Raw genomic sequence first — 16,684 nt, forward strand, 5'->3', positions numbered from 1 at the left:
GGATTTAATTAGTAAAACAAACAAAGGTCTGTATATTTCTTGCCTTGTTTGTCTATTGTTCATGTTGGGTCGTTTAAAGGGTAACAATGCTGTTTTTTTCAGGGGCATAAAAATAGCTGTGTTTATATTACATCATAAAATTTACAGACAATCCGGTGCAACTGGAAAAGATTTATGGCCTGGCAGCACCAAGGCCTAGATATATAAAAGTTAGCATGCAGTGTTTTACCCAGCGCTCATCATTTACGGAACAATTTTCAAAATAACAAAAGTATTTTCGATCATTTGTAAAAGATAAAAAATATTTCATACAAAAGTTTGTCCTGGTGACTTGTTTATAAGGTATCCAGTCATTTCGTTCCATAACCACTTAGTACCATTGCCATTTCGTACCCAAAACTACCATTCCGTACTATGAATTTGCCATTTCGTACCATGAACATAAACCATTTCGTACCATATGGAAAAATAGATTTACTATTTCGTAACAGATTGAAAATATGCTTTACCATTTCGTACCATATGAAAAAAATAAATCTGTCACTCCAATGATTATCATAATTATGCTAAGATATTTCCCAGATCTAATTAATAATGAAAATCATTCTTGCAAATCTGAAGCGTTATTTCCCTTTGAACAGAACTATGGTTTAACATAGTACTCTAACATTACATATATAATAATTAATAATGTAATTAACTCCAAAATGTCTAAAAATTCGTAAGGGTTCCGCGGAACCCAGTGTCTCGCCTACTTTTGCTGTTAATCGCAGGCTCAACAAAAATGAGGAAAAAAATTAATAAAAAAATTCCTCTCTTTACTATCTTTTGATTGTAAGTAGCTTCTGTCCAAGTTTGGTAAAAATCCAGGATAGTTTATGAATCTAATAAATGTTTTAAAAACTTAAACTGCAGACTGTATGTAATGTTAACTGGAAGAAAAACTAAGTCCATTTATAAGTAAAATACGGAAAAAATGGTACAAAATTTTAACAAAATTTCCTTCTAGATACTAACTTTTAATCATAAACAAGCTTCTGTCCAAGTTTGGTACAAATCCAAGATGGCTTAAGAAAGTTGTTAAAATGTTAAAAACTTTAACCACAGAGTGAATGTAATGTCAACTGGCAGAAAAACTAAGTCCATTTATAAGTAAAATACGGAAAAAATGGATTTTTTTTTTTACAAAGTTTACTTCTGGATACTATCTTCTGATCATAAACAAGCTTCTTTCCAAGTTTGGTAGAAATCCAGGATAGTTTAAGAAAGTTGTTAAAATTTTAAAAACTTTAACCACAGAGTGAATGTAATGTTAACTGGCAGAAAAACTAAGTCCATTTATAAGTAAAATACAGAAAAAATGGAATTTTTTTTTTACAAAATTTAATTCTGGATACTATCTAATGATCATAAACAAGCTTCTTTCCAAGTTTGGTAGAAATCCAGGATAGTTTAAGAAAATTATTAAGATTTCAAAAACTTTAACCACAGAGTGAATGTAATGTTAACTGGCAGAAAAACTAAGTCCATTTATAAGTAAAATACGGAAAAAATGGAATTTTTTTTTTACAAAATTTACTTTTGAATATTATCTTATGATCATAAACAAGCTTCTGTCCAAGTTTGGTAGAAATCCAGGATAGTTTAAGAAAGTTATTAAAATTTCAAAAACTTTAACCACAGAGTGAATATTTGTGGACGCCGCCGCCGCCGCCGACGACGACGCCGACGGAATGTAGGATCGCTATGTCTCGCTTTTTCGACAAAAGTCGAAGGCTCGACAATAATATAGCTTATAATCATCACCACTTAGGAAATAGAAAAATTTCAAATAAATCTGTCACTCCAATTTTTATTGTGAGATAAGACATTTACCATATGCTTAATTAGTCATAATATGATAACAAGAGAAAAATATTTAAAAATACCACTTTTGGATATTAAAAATGGCGATAACTCAAAAAGAAGAAATACTAAAATCGTGAAAATTGAACTTGACCTTCATTTAGTCACAAGAAACAACATATCTAAATTTGAAAAAAAAATCATCACAGCATTTTCATGTTATTGAAGAGACACTATTTGGTAGCCATCCGTCCGCCCCCCCCGCTGTACATCCCCAAATCAATAACCGATATTTCCTTCGAAAATCCAGTTAAAAATGCTTTACCATTTGCACCTTCTGTGACCAATCAAAAACTTCCTTGTGGTTTTAATTTTTGAGAAATTTGAAGGCCAATCGATATCTTTCTCGGAACTTAGTCTTTAATAAAAAGTGTGTATACAACTTATCTTTTTTTTAATTTTGAGTTGAGTCCATGTCCAGTTTCAATTTAGTGCAACTTGTTATTGTTCTTTCTATTGTTATTGTTATGTATACATGTACATAAACAAATATTAAAATAAATGTAATATCTGTTTTCTTTTTTTTAATTGATATTCATGAAATAAACGAATAAAAGAACATGTGATGTATACACCATTGGGACAGTAATTACGTCTAATCAATCATATGACAAAAAACAGGGTATCAAAAGTTTTAACTAAATTCAGGTTCTTTTCTCATCTCCATGAATCAAGAAATTTCCTGTACACACACTGTATCAAATGGAAGGCAATAAACATAGGAAAACCTACAATGTACCTTCAGTACTGAATTATGAATACATATAAAAATAGCATACAATAGTACGAAATGGTAAACATTATAATCTTCCATATATATGGTACGAAATGGTATACATTATAATCTCCCATATGGTACGAAATGGTAAACATTATAATCTTCAATATGGTACGAAATGGTATACATTATAATCTTCCATATGGTACGAAATGGTATACATTATAATCTTTCATATGGTACGAAATGGTATACATTATAATCTTCCATATGGTACGAAATGGTATACATTATAATCTTCCATATGGTACGATATGGTATACATTATAATCTTCCAATTGATACGAAATGGTCATGGTACAAAATGGTTATGGTACGAAATGGTTTTTGTTATGGTACGAAATGGGTGGTACGAAATGGTTATGGTACGAAATGACTATGATTCGTTTATAACACCCAGTTAATAAATGGTCACAACAGGTGCCATAATTTGTTGTCACAAGTAATTAGCTTAAATATCTGATGGGTGATCCAACTATTTTTCACCGAAATTAGATCGATCTATTTGAAATTATTTCTCAAATTTAACTGCTCTGCATCTAGATAATTTAAGTAAATGGTTTAGTTTATCAAAAATATATTTAAATGATGAAATCATAAGTTAAAAAAGTTATTTGAGTGAAAACAAACAGAATCATGTTGTTTTCCTGAGGAGCTTAAGTGAGCACATGTTATTAGTTGTGAAATTAATAAGACATTTGAAATCTTTTAATAAATAAAAATATATCACTTATACTTTTTTCTTTTGTGCATCTCAAGTAAAATGTATTGTCTTTTAAAAAATATAATGTAAAGAACTACTTCATGTTGATAATGCTTGACAAAATTACATGGATTTCATGTATACTATTCCTGGTCTGAGCTTTAATGCTGTCAGGTCTTGTCCAGTTTAAAAAAAAAAAAGGAAAGCTTCTGATCAAGATATTATAGCATTTTTTTTAAAGTATATATATTGTAAAGTAAATAAGTCTAAATTGAAAACAACGTTCAAACTTATGATTGCGTTGGATAAAAATATTGTAAAGTACATGTACAATGTGTATATAGTGTAAATCATAATGTTAGTCTACTGATGTTGCACACTTCAAACAATACATTGTACATTAACAAAACTGTCAATGTACGAATTATTGTTGAAATATAATCAGTACATTTTCTTATATTGTGATGTAACTCCACTGTCCCAGGATAGGCTGAGGTTTGAGCGTTCACAAATATGTGTAAACTGTAATTCAGTTGTTATTGTTGGTTCATAAATTGTACTGTATGAATTGAGCCATTAGCTTTCTCATTATAATTGTTTCACATTTTTTAATATTTCATGTGGGGCTCTTTTATAGCTGACTATAAAGTATGAGTTTTTCTCATTGTTGAAGGCTGAACAGTGCCCTATAAATCTATTATTGCTTTTATCTTCCTCATAAAATGTGCAATAACAATTTCTGAGATTGAATTTTATGATATACATTGTAGGATAGTGCAATAAGCATGATAAGGGAACGATCATTTAACTTCAAGGGGGGGTATGGTTTTTTCCTAAAAAAATATTCTGATCCCGAATTTGATGAAAAAAAAAAAAATATTCTGAATCCAGATTTTCCCCATACCTTATACATGTTATATATATATAGTGTTAAATTCAGAAAAAAATAATTTGATTGATAGCGTCGAAAAACTAAAATAAAATGTTCTGACTCAGACAAAAAACCATCACCTCCCCCTTTAAGTTAAATGGTTGCTCCCTAACATAAAAAGCTTCCTGTTATTAAATGTACTTCTCTTTAAAAAAAAAACAGCTGTTAACATGGTTAATTTCATAAAAAAATTCATAGGAAAAATTACCATTTATGTGGCAAGGAACTATCGACCTTCGATAGGAAAACTGACAATCCTAGTCAATTAAGATTGGAGTCGAGTGCACCTGCACGAGAGGGGTTCGAACTCACAACCTCAGTGTTGACTGGCTAGTGATTACAGTAGTAACTACTTAGACCACTCGGCCACTGAGGCCCCGATTTCAAATACATACATCATTTATAACATAACTGCAGTTAGTCTTAGGTAAAAAAAGTTAATTGATTGCATGTTTGACACCCAAGATATCAAGTGAAGCTATATAACTATCTATTAGTTCTAGGATTTACAGGTAAAAATTACCTTCATCAGTGACACAAAATCGATATTAATAAACTGTTATCACAGAGATATGTCTCGCCTTTTTGTAATTTTGATAATGCAAATGTTGAAATTAAAATAGCAATACTTTAACATTTAAGTTATGCAAATATTCTAGGTCGATGAACCATGACTGAAGGTACATGGCTAAACAATCTCCATGGTAATGAGATGTGCCAATGCTAATTCAACTGCATACCAAATATCATTGACCTACCACTAGTGGTTCACCATGAACTAGACTTAATCACAAACTAATACATTGTTGACGCTGTCACCGATGCCAGAAACAGCATACCTATGTCTCGCTTTTTGACTCCGTCAAGGCGAGACAAAAACTGACATCAATTGTAATAAAAAAAAAAAAAAAAAAGACTGACAAATTTTGACATGTTTGAGGATGAAATTTAAAAAAAAAACAAAAGATTTGATTTATCAACAAGAGGGATAGATGAGGGCTGAAAATCCTAAGAATTTGACTCCAGCCTGAAGAATCACATGTATGATGTACAAAAAAATGTACATTGTACATGTAAGCCTCATTGCTATTGGAAGTATTAAGTAAATATCAATCAACCAAAACATATTTGAGATGAAAAAAATGATTTTTTTTCTGGATCTGTCTTTGATTGCAATTTAATAATAAGAAAAGTCCAAAACATTAATATTCCCACAATGCTACATAAGGTTCATTGGAGCCATGAATGATCAGAGTAAACTAAAGAGAATCAAACACACCCAAATAGAGGTTAATAACTATCACTATTTACTAATCTTCCTCATTATATTATCTTTAGGTTATTCATATTGGTAAATAAAAATATTTATAAATAAAAATCTTAGATATTCAAATAATTACATATAATGCCTACCAAATGGACCAATTCCATCTGAAGACTTCCTTATCATGCTTATCATCTGGAAATATTTCTTTCCAACCATAGCGAATAGTTTCTTTAGTAACCGTACCATAAACAGATATCTTTAAATGTCTTCATTCAAAATATTTCTAGAGTGGTTTTCTTCTTATATTTTGTTGAAAATACAAAACGTTGGTAATATTTTGACTAACTTTTGGTTAGAAACGTTTCATTGATTTCCTGCGCCATTTTCAAAACAAGTTCCTTTTTTCAAGATCATAAAAAAAAGAACGAAATTGGTCCATGTAAGCGTCACTGTGTTAAAAGAATCTGTATTTTTACGAAAAGATATAACTATGTAATTCTAGTAACATTCGATTTCTATTATGAATCTATTTAACTTACCAGATATATCCATGCGTTTTGTGTTGTTCTCAAATGACCTATTTTCTGACTTCCAAATACCGGGCGTATTTCTTTGTATTTTTGAACACGCCGGTTACGCGTTCTGAAAATATTAATTTCTTAACCATATTTTTTCTTTGGTGTTTGTAATCTTTTTATATTTATCTAATGAATGTTTTAATTAAGTGATATGCTGTTAATTTCAATTAAATTATTGATAAAAAAAAACTAAACCATTCTTTTTTTAATTTATAAGTCTTCTTCAAGTTCTTGTCAGACTCAATTATCTCCCTTAGATCGTAGAAGTTGTTACAGATAAACCATTTTAAGATGTTGACATTAGAGTAATCAGGGACACACAGTTTGATTGTTTGTTCCAGTGTCAGGTGAGACAATTAAAATCCTTCAACAATTTGCTCGCATTAATTTAAAGTTCAATGTAGCCTTGTAGGATTCACATCTAGTGTTGCCTGGACCCCCACTCCCCCAATAAGTTATAACTTAATTTGGAAAATATTGATTGAAATGTGGAGCCATATGCGTTGAGAGAATGTTACAGATTGTATATCAGAATGCAGTATCAAGTGTTGTTTTTTCCTAAAAAACGAATAGTGTTTTCCCTGTGTTTATTGACCTGGTATACCTGTTACAAGAGACATATAATACTGTATAATAATAGTGTATTATACATGTATGTCTTTGCTGTTAAATATACTGTAAGTTCCACCTTTGTCAGATGAAGCACTTCTTAATTAAGGGAAGATTCCCAACTTTAAGGACAATTTGTCATTAGCAGCATTCCACGAATCCACATTTGAATGGTTAAAATCTATTCTAATATGACGTTCTTCAAACGCTTTGAGTACATACCCGTGGTAAAATGTGAATATATTGATATGTCAGCTGATCACCAAGGTCATGGATTGTTTGGGCTGTTCCAATCTCACTAGCTAGCTCCCACATCATTTTGCTTTTAATGAATGAATTACCTGACGTCAGACGGTGTAAATGACGTTATTGAACGATGACGCATTAAAGAATATTAGTCCAAAAGTTAAACAAATTGCAACAGAAAGTATTTTTGCTTTTATGGTATCATATCATTGTCATATTTAACAAATAAAAAGTCTTTTAAAATCAAAATTGTCCAAAGTGATTTTTTAAGGGGTTCAATATTGTGTCTGTTTGAGTTGCCGATAATATCCTGAATGGGCCGCGGTAAACGTTGAGGGAGATAACTACAACAACAGAATAGCTTGTGATTTACATTTTAACTTATATTTATGCCTTTATATGTAATAATACTAAATTGATTTGTCCATAATACATACATGTATATGAGATACTAATCAGTTTCTAGAACAACAGCTTATTCACAAAATCTAGTGTGACGTCATTTATACTCTTAGTTTTTCCAAATTCTTTTGCACCGCATTATTTCAGGCAATAACTTGAATTTTTAACAACACAATCTTATAATTAAAACAATTTATTTCACATGCAAAATGTGTACACCCTTTTTAACTTTATTGAAAAGAGTTAGCGATATTGCCGCGTGTCTATCAAAAGTCCTTGTCAAAAATAAAAAAATAAAAATATGGAACACCATTCTAGACGTAAAAGATGTTGTTTTCTGAAGTATTTATTCAATGGCTTTCGCAAAAGCATACGGACACTAAAGTAGCGAAAGTATGCAGTGGTAAAAAATGAAAAAGTCTGTAGTGCTTTGAACAAAATTTGAAAGTCAAGAACTTAAAGATAAAAAAGCTATAATAGATACAGATGTTAAAAAAATGGAATAACGAAGAAGATGGTTTGATGAATATAACTCATCGCCTTTAAAACGGAAATATTTTTTTCCAAAACAGTATGAACTGGTTTGAAAAGGCTTAATTATTCTGACTTGTAAGCAAATAATGAGCTCCTTATCCAATGCAAATTTGAAAGTTATTTCTTCATAGGTATTTGATAACAAATTATAGAGTTATATGGCACAAATGATTGGCATTAGTTTAGAAATTAACCTCATCTCTTATAACCAAATGCCAGTCTCTGTGGTATTCTGCCTGCTTGGTTGCCTTGTGTTTTTTAGATGGTAAATTCGATCCAGTGCCAAGTCAAACCAAGTTAATGACATAATAACATGAGAGAACAACTGACAAGGTTTCTGACTTGGGACGTGCAAATGAATATATGGCGTGGGCCGCATGGCTCTTTAACCCTTCCTTCTTTAATCTATCATTTAACTAATAAAACAAACATAACAGGCAAGTACTCGGGTTTCAGCGACTGCAAATAGCTAAGGGTTTCTTTGCTGTTTTCATTTTATCCCCTTTTGTAAATGCACATTACACAGTAAGGAACTATGATTAAAAATATTTTTAAAAGCCTTTTAGATTTTAAAGACAAAATAACGAATAATTCATAAATGTCTTCTAACCAACGAAGTAATGTATTTTAATAGGATAAGAATATCATTACACTTGAACATTAACAAACATTGTGTGCAAGTGGGTCAATATGCGCAATTGATTTCCCATAGGCAGTAATGGTAACGTTTTCTTCTGTAGCTCAGTCCATATCGTAAACTTGGATATGTATGATGGCTCGTTTCGAAGCTGAGACATTTTCACATATGTGGTTAAATTTTGGGGTAGGAAGTGAGATTCATTTTTCCGTAAATTAGCATACCCCGAAAATCCTTTCGTGATGCGACTCCTCATGGTAAAAAATCCCATTTTTTCACACAATAAGTTCTTTGAAAATTTAATACTTTGAATGCATTTAATAACTCCATAGTTTTTACACATTTATTCTATGGTCCTCTACTTTCCAAACCAACACAAATGGTTATATATAAGCTCAGTCACTTGTTCAAAATAGAAACATGTCCAATATCACTACACAGAGATTTTTTGTTTACTCAAAACTTTTGAGTTCCTGGGATATTGACCCAAGTGCCAAATGTATTTTATGCAAGGACAAAACATGTTTTTATATATATCAGAAGAAAGAAGTGCTGGATAATCCAAATATTGTTTACAGATGCCTTAGGGTCTGAAACTTCTGTCGAACTTTTGTTCTTTGTCCTTTAATTCATTTCCTGGTTTAAAACCTAGTTTTTTATCATGTGATTTTTTTCATTTATTAAGAATAACTGTATATGGTATACATAATCAATGCAAGGTATTCATGTCACTGGGACAGGGCTCACCTAATAGTGATCCCCACATTGTATCCTTTGGTTTATGAATAGATGTCTCACTTGCAATCATAACACCTCTGTTTATTTTTTGTATTCAATTCACCATTTAGTAATCAACTCAAACTTTTCCTGATTTTAAAAGTACATTATTCAGACACTATAACTTATAAGTATAAGTAATAGCTCAACTCAATTTGATGTACATAATACATTAAAGATGTACATGTATGTGTAAGCGTACTTTCATTCCGCCGTGTATTTATTCCGAGTAACTGTTTTTCACTAGAGAATATTGGATGTAAATAGTGTGAAAGCGTCGATCTTGATATCGTTGTTTTGTTTATATTAGACCGGTTTATTGTTTTCATAAATAAATGGGTTAAAATTATAATGATTTTCAAGGAACCAGTTTAATTAATCTGAGTCAATCTAGTAAATAATATTGATGATGATGAGAAGGATATTTTTATAACTCAAAATACTTTATCAATGATCAGGACATTGAACTTGATACAAACCAAATTTAAAGAGCAGATTTGTTCTTACATAAAGTTTCAATTACAGAAGCATTCTTTGATATTGACATAGAAGATATGATTTAATATCCAAGTCGACCGAAAAGCAAATACATAGAAAAACTTCGGCAATCCAATAAATATAAATATTACAATTAGTGACAATTTAAAAGCATATGATTTTATAGATTTGCATAGAAAAATTATTTAAATCTCATTCGTTAATTAGCATTATTGTGTTATCGTGTGTTCAAAATGAGTACTAATCACTTCATCAATGAATGGATCTAAAGTACTAGTGTAATAAATCCCGCCGGGTATAAAATAACTAGTGCAATCATTCCGGTACAAAATCACGAGTGTAATCATTCCTGTTTCAAAAACACTAGTGTGAACATTCCTTGGATGAAAACTCTCCACTTTTTACATAAATCAACTATGCAATTTTCAAATACACTAAAAACTATAAAGCCACATTTTATATATATTTCCCCTTCAAAAAAACCTTTTTAGAACCTTATAATGACTGGTGGATGTTTTACACTGGACCTGGATAGAAAACCCTAGTGATTTTTTGTTGGTGGATAAAAATCACTGGGGATTTTCTTCCTCCGGATAAAGTACACTGGCGGAATCAAACCACTGTTACATATGTATGCCAGGGTTCATCTGCCAGACCATGATCTTATTTTCACAGGTCATTGATCAATGTTAAGTTTTCTGACTAGGTATGTTTCAAAGATACTATAAAATATTAAGTCAACCACATTCGGTGTATATAAATTTGAATAAGCTCTATCACCGACAGGATTTTAGTTTTGTATAAGAATGTTTTTTTTGTACAATTTGTTTTTAATAAATACTCTAAATTTGTCTAAACAGAGGTTATGATCTATCTTACAGCATTTACAAGTTGGCATAAGCCATACTATTGTTAGAACCATAAAACCATAAGCCATACTATTGTTAGAACTATAAAGTATATGTATGCATGGAGCTGTGATGCTGAGCATTAAGGTAAAGATACAAAGACATTTTGAGAATGATCATGGTGAGAAATAAATTCAGGGGAAACTCCTTCTACTCCTTTCACAATAGATGAGCTTTTATAATGTTCTCAAGTGTTAAACTAGTTATGACAAAATAGTAGAACAAAAGATTATCATACATCAAAGTATTTGATAAAAATAATATACAATTATGCATTTGTTAATCCTAACTAAAGATATTCTTAACCGAAACACCATATAACTGGAAGTTGTTAAGATTGAATCTTTACAAATTAAACTCCAAGTTTTATACGCCCGTTTACGGGACATATTATGGTATACCGGTTGTCCGCCTGTCCGTCCGTCTGTCCATCCGTCGTCAACATGTTGGACATTAACTTAAAAACGCTTTAACTATTTGCATAAAACTTTGGTGAACTGTTTATATCTATTGACATGAGCTCCCTTTCGTTTTTTATAAATTTTAGATTTTATGTTTCCGAGTTATGGGGTTTTATTCATTAAAAAAAGGGGGATTTTCCAGTTTTCGGACAATAACTCAAGAATGCTTTCACCAACTTGCAAGAAATTTTTGTTAATTGTTTATATCTATTGACATGAGCTCCCTTTTGATTTTTATTTTAAATTTTAGACATTACTTTTCTGATTTATGGGGTTTTATCCATTACAAAAGGGGGCCTCAGTGGCCGAGTGGTCTAAGTAGTTACTACTGTAATCACTTGCCAGTCAACACTGAGGTTGTGAGTTCGAACCCCGCTCGTGCGGGTGCACTCGACTCCAATCTTAATTGACTAGGATTGTCAGTTTTCCTATCGAAGGTCGGTGGTTTTCTCCGGGCACTCCGGCTTCCTCCACCAATAAAAACTGGCCGCCACGAAATAGCCCAAAAGCGGTGCTTAAAAGTGGCGTTAAAACACCAAAAATCAAATCAAATCCATTACAAAAAGGGGGATTTTCCAGTTTTCGGACAATAACTCAAAAATGCTTTGAGCATTTTTTATGAAACTTAAATAAATTAATTATATCTATTGTTGTAAGCTCCCTTTTGATTTTTATAAATTTAAGATTTTACGTTTCCGAGTTATAAGAATTTTTTCATAAAAAAAGGGTTGATTTTCAAGTTTTTGGACAATATCCTTAAAGTGCTTAGAGCAGTTTTCATTAAACTTTGATGACTGATTTATATCTATTAAGTTAACCTCCCTTTAGTTTTTTATAAATTTCTTATATAATATTGAGAAGTTATTGTTTGTTTATAGTCTGACAACAGATACTAAGTATTGTGCAACAGCACACAGTGCATTGCACAACAGCAAGAAATATTTAATTGAATATAAATTCAATTCATATAACCAATTTCAAGTTCTTTGACTACATTTATTCAGAAAGCTATTATATGTCAAATATTTAATTACAATCCAAATTCAGACCTGTATCAAGCTTGAATATTGTGTCCATTTTTGCCCCAACTGTTCAGGGTTGGACCTCTGCGGGCGTATCCAGCTGCGGTCAGCGAAGCAGTTTATTCTAGATTTTTGGAAAATTGGTATTCTAGAGTACTGTAGGATGAGTTTGGATATGAATTTACCATTCACATTACTGTTCGACATACAACACATTAAAGAGCCCAAACATTACAGAAACAAGCACTTGAGTTCTTAAGGTTTTACCGTTTGCAAACACAGTACATATTATAGTATTGATTTTCTTGGAGTTAAATGTTTCAAAGCATAATGCCAGTTTTTTGTATATTTTTACTGGAAACTTGATTTTAACCCCAAAATTATTGGTCTAGCATACTTTAACAATTACTGTATTTGAATAAAACATTTAAAAGATATCAATAAAAATCACAGATTAAACTGCTACATTGATTGATTTCCAAATTTGTTTTTAAACCGTAATTCCTGTTTTCTGCGATTTTTCAATAAAAAGTCACTTTTTAACCCCAAAATGACATTTTTTACATAAAAATACACTTTGATATATAGAATATATTTAAGGCAGCTAAAACAAAGTATAACACAAACTGCATCCATGATATTATAACAAAAGAAAATTTTCAGGCTGATTTCCATTTTTTCTTCATTTTTGTACAAAAACTTGTATTTCTGACCCAAAATATGTTGAATTTGGCACTTCAGATATTGCAAGACTTTTGATATGTTATAGGGGGCTGATAAACCTTCAAAATGTGACGAAATTTATTTCTGTTGCAATTTGTTTAAGGTTTGGCTTTTTTTTTTGTAGATCGACTGCCTATATAAGCATTCTACGAGAAAATGCACGAATTTGAAACTGAAAGTCACCAAAACATGAAAACATAAACAAACAATGATAAGAATTTGTTGAAAGCCCATTTTCTAAAATAAAAGTAAGATAATCAATCAACTTTGTCCAAACCTCACAGTCTTAGTATGTTATTGTAAATCATTTAAGCATGTCAGGTATTCAGTTTTTTTCATATTTTACGTCAATATTAATAGTGTGTTCATTACGGGAACAGCAAACATTTTCTTCTAGAGCGCTTCGAAACAAAAGAATTGCTGTCTTTGTCCTATTAGAATAGAAATCATTCATGGGGGCTTGAATTTATATTGATTTTACCACGGGTTGTCCCTTTATGCTGATATTTTACCCCTCGCTATCGCTCGTCGTAAAATATTTTGCATTAAGGGCCAACCTGTGGTAAAATCACAATAAATTCAAGCCCCCATGAATTATTTCTTAAATATCTTCTTTTTACATGTATAATATATACACATCACACCATCACCACACTTATTTACATTGTACATCAATCCAATATGAAAGTTATGCTTTCATTATGAAACTTTTCTATCACATTATATCCAAATACTTGAAAACATGGCATTGGAATCTAGACCAGATTCAGAATGGATGCAGAATAGCATCTGACCTACTCTGCTCGGAATGCAGTCTAGAAACCAGTGAATCCAGTTGGGTACTAGTTAAACAAACACATGTTTGGGAAAAGAACCACAGTTTAATGCTTAGTTTTTCATATTATTAAAACCACAAACAACAGTACAGTTTTCAAACAATACACAAATTAATTAATGAACAATCTGTGGTATTCCATATAAAAACTAACATATTATGAATACAAAACTGTGTGTTCTTGTAAGTCAAACTACTCTAAACATAATTATATACACAAAATAAATTGATACAATAATAAAACAAATATTAAGCCCTTTAAAGGGTGGGTGAGGATGGGATTTAAAAATTTCCAACTGCAAAAATATAATGCTTCTGCTTCATGCAACTGAATTAGCTTGAATGCCTATGAAGGCGCGCAATTGTTAGAACAAAGAACCAACAGTAATTAATTAACTATCTGATTGAACATTTTTAAATGAGCGCCCTATTCTGATTGGTTCTCTAACTAAATCTCACTACACAATTAGGGAACGAGATTTCAACAGCAGCAACTAGGAAAACCCAATCTTCTCATTGGTTAAAAGTTTACAATGACATACAAAGCTAAGGATACACTCATTTCCATAAATGACCGTATCCTGATATGAAGTAACTTAATATGTTGTTGATAAGAGGCAATGCATTCACAAGGATGAATTGCATTTCACTATACTGTGTATTAATACTCAATTTTTATTTATATAAAAATACAACATTAATCTACAGCATTCAGAAATAAGCCCCCCCCCCCCCCCCCCCCCCCCCCCCTTAAGTCCTCTTAAACTGACAGTGTAATGTGTTGGAGTCTAGACCAGATTCAGAACGGATGCAGAATAGCATCTGACCTACTCTGCTCGGAATGAAGTCTAGAAACCAGTGAATCCAGTTGGGTACTAGTAAAACAAACACATGTTTGGGAAAAGAACCACAGTTTAATGCTTAGTTTTTCATATTAATAAAACCACAAACAACAGTACAGTTTTCAAACAATACACAAATTAATTAATGAACAATCTGTGGTATTCCAAACTTCCCAAACATGTAAAGTGGAACCAGTAGGGGTATGTAAGTATAGTTTATCATTTGCCAAGGGCCGCAGCAAATTTATTCATGACTTTCTGTCGATGAGCAAAGGAAGGATCCAAGTATAACTTATATGCATCTGATTTTCAATCACCCTGAGACTGAATATGATCAGCTGGTATCCCACATTCTAAGGCAAAGGAGGCTCCCCCTCTACGAAAACTATGTCCCGAATATTTGGTGCTGTCATAATTTAACAATGATAAGTAATGTTTTAGCATTTTTACAAAGGTGGCATAGGTAAGAGGTGTTACCTTGCCCTGCACTAAGTACAAGAAGACCAGTGATGGGGAGCTTATGGCTGGTACCTGCTTGAAATTAAGAAGGAGAGCCTTAGAGGGACATAAATGAGAGTTGTTCACTCTTGGAAGTGGGATTTCTAACACACACTCTGAAAATTGTATGGTTTTGGTTTTCACTACTCTTAATCGGACACCCTCTGCTTGAAAAGTGATATCTTCTCGAGATAACTGTCGCACAGGATCAAAAGCTGAAAGAGACGGAGCAAATAAATTTGACTTTCTTAAAAAGGAAAAGAAGGCAACTAAGCAGGCTGCCCAAAAGCATAAGTCCTTACTACTGCTTAATGACAACAAAGTGAATATTTCATTTAAAATCTTCGTCGTTAAAGGCAATTTGCTATGAACTGTGCATTCTAATACACGCTTAGCACCTTTTAGTACCGAATCCATAAAAAATGACTCCAATGGAGACGTAATCCCTGCTTCTAAATGTAACAAACGGATAATTGACAAACATAGAAAACTAAAGACTGAGCAATACGAACCCCACAATGAATTTGACCTCCTCTGATGTAGTGCAAAGCAAAGGCTACAAGACAAAACTTTCAATATCCGTCCCCAATTCATTCAAAAAATGATATATGTTGTGCAGTCCACTAATAATTGTAAAAGATTGTCTTCATATTCAAATAGGTCCTTTAGAAGTGGTAAATGTATCTTTTCAAAAAGTAATCTTCTTGGTAAATGAATGAACTTAGATCTAGCTTCTTCCAATGGTTTACATTTTAAAATAAAGTGCATGAGATCTTCAGGTTGTTTAAAAAACAGGGGAAGCAACAAACAGGTTCAGGGCTCATTATACAAATGCTTAAGTAGAAATGAAAATAAGCTACATTTTCATTACATGTATTATTAGCATTGGAAACTAAAATGCATAAAAAATGAAGTATGTTTGTAAATATTTGTCCTATTTTGGAGTTATTGCCCCTGAAATGTTGCTATTCACTTTTTGGGCATTTCCTTGCTATTGTTACAAAAACTATAGGAGTAACTGAAGCTTAAAAGTGTTAATGCAAAAATGATCAGCATGACAAGATGTATCCACCCTGAAAATTGGAGAAAAATCCAAGTACTTGTTCTGGAGTTATTGCCCCTGGAATATCATTTTTTTTTCCTCAGTTTTTAGCAGTTATTGGCTGTTATCATGAAAATTATAGGAGCTAGGTTAAAAGTGAAAACTACAAAAAGGACCAGCTTGACAAGATGTATCTACCCTGAAAATTGAAAAAATCTGTTAACCTGTTTTGGCGTTAATCCCTGAAATTTCCCTTTTTGCAAGTTTTTTGTTGTTATCATGAAAACTGAAGGGGCTTTAAAGTTGGAAATATTACTTCCCTTTTTTTCTATAGTTTATGATGTTATATTAGAGCAGTATAAGTTATCATTACAACTGGGAAATAATAGACTGGTTCTTAACAAGACAATTGCCTCTGCAAAGTATGAGAAGTTTAAAGTCATATTCAGGCATTCTAATCCATTTTTGTCGAGCCTTCGACTTTTGTC

The 16,684-nt window shown here is 31.7% G+C and overlaps 3 protein-coding genes across 5 annotated transcripts in view; 2 read left to right on the forward strand and 1 right to left on the reverse strand.

Moving 5' to 3' along the window:
* Positions 1–6,178, reverse strand: part of LOC127704719 (nuclear receptor ROR-beta-like) — a 30,385-nt gene extending 24,207 nt beyond the window's left edge. The window contains exon 1 of the mRNA XM_052208918.1: positions 6,124–6,178. The gene's annotated coding sequence lies outside the window, so the exon portion shown is untranslated. The remainder of the gene's footprint in view (positions 1–6,123) is intronic.
* Positions 1–16,684, forward strand: part of LOC127704734 (U1 small nuclear ribonucleoprotein A-like) — a 1,100,970-nt gene that overhangs the window by 971,557 nt on the left and 112,729 nt on the right. The gene's annotated exons all lie outside the window — the stretch shown is intronic.
* The window catches only part of LOC127704716 (uncharacterized), a 29,292-nt gene continuing 19,028 nt past the window's right edge, over positions 6,421–16,684 (forward strand). Inside the window, exon 1 of the mRNA XM_052208910.1 lies at positions 6,421–6,509. The gene's annotated coding sequence lies outside the window, so the exon portion shown is untranslated. The remainder of the gene's footprint in view (positions 6,510–16,684) is intronic.

Source organism: Mytilus californianus, unplaced genomic scaffold, assembly GCF_021869535.1.
Source record: "Mytilus californianus isolate M0D057914Y unplaced genomic scaffold, xbMytCali1.0.p SCAF_6, whole genome shotgun sequence".
NCBI lineage: Eukaryota > Metazoa > Mollusca > Bivalvia > Mytilida > Mytilidae > Mytilus > Mytilus californianus.